The sequence below is a fragment of the Monodelphis domestica genome, chromosome 3, assembly GCF_027887165.1.
Source record: "Monodelphis domestica isolate mMonDom1 chromosome 3, mMonDom1.pri, whole genome shotgun sequence".
Classification (NCBI taxonomy): Eukaryota; Metazoa; Chordata; class Mammalia; order Didelphimorphia; family Didelphidae; genus Monodelphis; species Monodelphis domestica.
Window position 1 is genome coordinate 11,543,277 of NC_077229.1, and position 5,846 is coordinate 11,549,122.

Consider the following 5,846-nt stretch of genomic DNA (forward strand, 5'->3'; position numbering starts at 1 on the left):
TGGAAGCTGCAGCAACAGAGATAAGAGAAGGGATGAACAGAGCTGTGAAATATTTTTCTGAATATAGAACAACATTTCCCTGAAACTTAAACAGTCCCAGGTCTGAGAAATAAAGGAGCCCTTCAAATTAGAACAGTCTGCTGCTTTAGTCATGGACTGATGAGGAATTTTCCAGGATCAGAAATGACTTATCTTTCTATAGATGCTTAGAAGCTGGTCTGCCTGACTCTTCTAAGGAAACTCAATGTGACATGAGTCAGGTCCATATTCAAGACCAGGACAATGGTACAATTGATGTTTTATACTTTCTACCAGTTCCTTTAAATGAACTCTCATCACACTTTTATTTTTAGATACTAACTGGGACTACAAACTCCACATAGATTTCTTGGACTATGAAAAACTCTGGGGATCTGACTGCCTGGGGCATCTGCAGCTGAGTCTTTTTATTAAAGGGAAAAACATAACTTCCAAGTTGTGCTTTGTGTCCTCGTTTCCTTATTCTGAGCACAGCTTATTATAATACAAAAGTACCTTTCTAGGAAAGTGATTTCTGTGTCCAATCAGAAAATGACCTGTGATGACTAAAGCTCATGAAAAATTTCCTGATAGGTATCAGAATTAAAAATGATAAATAACCAAAAGATAGGAACAGAGAGTTTTTAATTGAAGAAATAAAAGCTGCATATAACTATTGAAACGTTCTCTAAATTGTCATTGATTAGAGAACTGCAATTAAAACAATTCTCAGATATCATCTCATGCCTATTAAATTGGCTAAAATGATAAAAGGACAAAGTGACAAATGTTGGAGGGGGTGTAAAAAACCATGAACACTAATATATGATTTATGGAACTGTTAACTGATACAACCATTTTGAAGACCAAACAAGAATTATCCCCTTATCCCCAAAGAATTACAAAATACCCTTTGACCTATCATTTGGTTAACTTACTAAGGTGATTAAGGAATAAGGAAAAGAACCTATGTGTTATAAAATATTTTAAAAAGTTCTTGTGATTGCAAATAATTAGAAATTGAAGGAATATCCATATATTGGGGAAAAGCTAAACAAGTTATGATATATGATTGTGGCAGAATACTACTGTGCCAAATGACATAATGAAAAAGTTAATTAAAAAAACAGGGAAAGACTTAAATGAAGTTATGAAGAGTGAAATGAGCAGAACCAAGAGAACATTATATACAGAAACAGAAATAATGTTTAAAGAATGATTTGTGTATACTGTAAACCTCAAAATTCCTTAGACTTATAAATGTTGGAAATTTCACCATTGGGATATTTCATACTTGGAAAATTTCTTACTGATAGTCTATTGGAATGGGAACCCCATTGGCATGGGAGGTTCCTTCTCTTCCCTTCTTCAGATTACTTTAGGACAGAAACCTTTTGCTGAACAATGGAAAGGACTTTGACCTATGCTTAAGCACAGAACAGGAATTTCTTTGAATCATGATTGATTTTAGAATTGATACAATGGAGATACTTGGAATAAATCTCCACCCTATTCAGTCCTAACAGGATTGAGTAAGGGCTGCAGCCTAGATCAAAGATTTAATCATTTGAAAATATGACCTTCAACAGACATGTGCAAAAGCCAGAAACCTCTGGGCGGTCCTGGGTTAAGCTAGAGCCTCCATTGGCACAGGGAAATTGATGAACAGTGATTGGTAGATGGGAGAACTGAGAGGAGGAACTTGGATGGTTTCCTTAAAGATAGGAGGGTCTGGAGACTGGGGGGGGGGGGGGGGTTGAGGAGTTTGGTCGGGGTGATTGCGGTGGACTCGGAGAAGCTTGCGCTGAAGGAAGCTGAAGGTGGGGGCCTCTGAGACTGTTTCTCCATTTTGGTCACGTGAGTGATAGGGACTGATCTCTTTTCTTTGCCCCAGCTATCTAAGGGCTTGGGCCTTTTGGCCCAGCCTAAACAGAAGGGGTATTTAAGCCCTATTCCCTTCTCTCCCTTTTTCTCTCTCTCTCTATCTCTAATTCCTTTCTTGCTCCTATTGTAATTAAACTCCAAAAAAGGCTGATGGCTGACTTGAGTTTTTCATTTAGGAATTACATAGCTGAATTCCTTGGCGACCTTAAATTAATATATATCAGTCTTTTAAAGTGATTCCCTTGTAACAATACCCCCTTTCTGAGGAAGAACTGATAAATAGAAATAAGATATAGTTTTATATATACAGAAGTCCTTTGGTCAAATGATGCCTTCTCTAATGGGGAAAGGGGAGGAGAGAGAGGGGGTTACTTGGGTATTTTAATGTATCAATACATTTTAATTAAAAATCCTTCAGTGATGACTATTTCTCTGGTAGCCTACAAGAGTGATGGTCTTGATGTCTTTGCACTTCCCTAAATCAGGTGCAATGTAAGTCAGGATAACCAGAATAATATATTGTGAAGAACAATTATATGTTCAATGTTCACAAATATCCTCTCCTACTTCTGTCCTCATTCTGAACAGAATCACAGCATTATAGCCTCAGAGATAAAAGGAATCTTAGAGGCCTCTTAGATTTGATATATTTCTCCCATCCCATGATTAGTATTTTAAATACATTTAAGCTAATATTCTTGAGAATTACTCAATTACATATTACTCATATACTTGAGTAAGCCTATAATACCATACTCTGGGGATATACATTTTGTTCTATTAATGATGGGAGTAAAGAATTTAGAGCTGCCAGAGACTCTGGAGATAATTTGATTAAACACTTTCATTTTACAGAGAAGAAAACTGATGTCCAAAAAAGTAAAAATCTATATTTACATAATATACAGCAAATGAATTCTGACTTTGACTCCAAAGTTAATGCTTTTTCTACTCCCCATTTATGTACCCTAGAGAAGTCCACAAATAACTCTTCCACTTAGAATGCAAGTGGACATGAAACTCTCTATGAATCCCCTCATAGAAAATTTTATTTAAGTGATTATCATAGTTATAAAGTAACTCATAGGTCATTTAGCTCAAGACATGAGAGATGTAAGCTATTATTTTAGTATGTGGCGTTGACCAGTCTATCTCAATATTGTCACTGAACATGGGCATGTTCTGGGGGAGGAAGGACAATCAAAATGGTATGAATGAATGATTGGATGGATAATTGAGTGAATGAAAATGATTTTTCTTACTATATTACATGCTGGTGACTCAAAGACCAAAGTAAAGAAAATCTTTGTCCTCAAAAGCTTACATTCTGGTAGGAAGAAAAGAAACATGTGGAAGTGAAAAATGACCAGGGAAAAATACTTTAGAATGGGAAGTTAAATTGATGGTGAGTAGAAATATTCAGGATCAGATTGATGCATCTGTTGTGAAATAATGACGTTGATTTATAGTTCCAAAACTTGAAAGTAAGCTGTAAATGACTACCAAGTATTAGAATTAAAATTAGGTTTGACTCAATATGAGATTATTAAAGTGAAATTTGTGGTTGTCTTTTATAAAATATTAGCCCTTAAGACAAAAAAATGACAGTTAGCAGCTTTTACTCACAAAGTAAGGATATTAAAAGTAGAAAATGTAGGAAGGAGACAGAGCCTTATTATCTAATCTATCACTCTAAGTGTTGATCTGGTGAAGTCTGGCTCAGCCCCCAGCAAGGGCCTCCTTCAAGTCCTGAATCATCTCGTGGAAGTCCCAGTGGCATCTTAAGCCAGAAATCTACCAACACAAGCCTCTATCTTCAGCCTGAGTCAGGCACCCAGCAAGCCTCTTTAGAGTCAAGGATGAGTCTAGGAAAAAGTAACTGCTTCCAAGAGTCTCTCTTTAGCCCAGCTCACCAACTCAGAATGCCACAATCAGTCCTTGGTCTTGGTCTTTTATCCCCCTTTTTCCATGTCACTTCCTGTTTCTCCCCCTCTTCACAGGAACCAATTGCCATTTCCCAATTTGCCTAGTACTGCCCAAGGGGGGTGGGGGTGGGGAGCTACCAAGTGCTAAGTAGGGGTACTTCAAATTCCTGATTTGAGTAAATTAAAGGTTGATGATTGATTACATTAAAAATAAACAAAGAGAATCTAATTTTCTCTCCACAATCCGCCCTGTGATTCTATTGGGAGATGTAAAGGGTAAATTTAGGGGGTTTTGACTAATATATTATACTAATGGTCACCAGGGATTAATTCAAATCCCAATAAAAATACTCAAGGAAGTTTTGGAATTTTATCATGGTTTAATTAATATAGAGGGAAGGAATTAAGAAGAAGAGAGAGGGAAAGGGCTATAAGATTTCTCGGGCCTAGCATAAATTAAGGGGAGTTCAGAGAACTCAGGCACAAGGCCTCCTCAGAAGATAAAAAACTAGCTCAGTTTCCTAAGAGGATAGTGTTTTTGGAAGGTAAAGGAAGAAAAAAAAGAATCAGCCTAAACTCCAAGAGAGCTCAGGGAAGACGCCTTACCTGACCCCTGCCAAAATGCCAAAACACCACCTAACACAAAAAGCCAGAGGCATGTCTCCCCGAAAGACCCAGAGAGAGACCCAGAACTCAATGCCTCCGCCCACAAAGAGCCTGCAAGAGTAAGTGACATGAATATATAGACTTTTTTTCACATCACTTCCTGCATCTCACATGTACCCATGGTAGCTTAAGCTTGACTTAGGACAACTCAGGGGGTCTTTCAGTTGTTTCTTATTTGTCACTTGCTAGTACATGTCTGTCATAGGCCATCCTCCTCAACACTTAATCCTTAAGTAGGGGTGTAGACATTCCTATTTGTTAGGATTTTAAATCAGGGTGGAGAAAATCTAAAATTCATAGAGATGAACATGTTTAAATCTCCCAGATTTACATGCCTAGTCTCCCCAATGAATCATTTCACATATCCAGCTTATAACTCTAAAGATCTTCTAGCTAAAGGTGCCTACAACATTGCATTTTTTTTTAAATTTAATTAAATTTAATTTCTTAATTTTATTTGGTCAATTTCAAACATTATTTCTTGGTTACAAAAATCATATTCTATTCCTCCCTCCGCTACCCCCACCCTTCCCATTACTGATGTGCAATTCCACTGGGTATTACATGTGTCCTTGATCAGAACCTATTTCCATGCTGTTGAAATTTGCACTGGGATGTTCCTTTAGGGTATATATCCCCAATCATATCTCCCTCAACCCAGGAAATCAAGCAGTTGTTTTTCTTCTGTGTTTCTACTCCCACAGTTTTTCCTCTGAATGTGGATAGTGTTCTTTCTCAAACATCCCTCTGGGTTGCTCAGGATCATTTCATTGCCAGTAATGGAGAAGTCCATTACATTTGATTATACCACAGTGTTTCAGTCTCTGTGTACAATGTTCTCCTGGTTCTACTCCTTTCACTTTGCATCACTTACTGGATGTTGTTCCAGTTCCCATGGAATTCCTCCACTCTATTATTCCTTTGAGCACAAAAGTATTCCATCACCAACATATACCACAATTTGTTCAGCCATTCCCCAATTGAAGGGCATCCCCTCATTTTCCAATTTTTGGCCACCACAAAGAACGCAGCTATGAATATATTTGTACATGTATTTTTCCTTATTATCTCTTTGGGGTACAAAACCCAGCAGTGCTATGGCTGGATCAAAGGGCAGACAGTCATTTAGTGCCCTTTGGGCATAGTTCCAAATTACCCTCCAGAATGGTTGGATAAATTCACAACTCCACCAGCAATGAATTAATGCCCCAACTTTGCCACATCCCCTCCAGCATTCATTACTTTCCTTTGCTGTCATGTTAGCCATTCTAGGTGTGAGGTGATACCCCAGAGTTGCTTTGTTTTGCATCTCTCTGATTATAAGAGATTTAGAACATGTTTTCATGCGCTTAT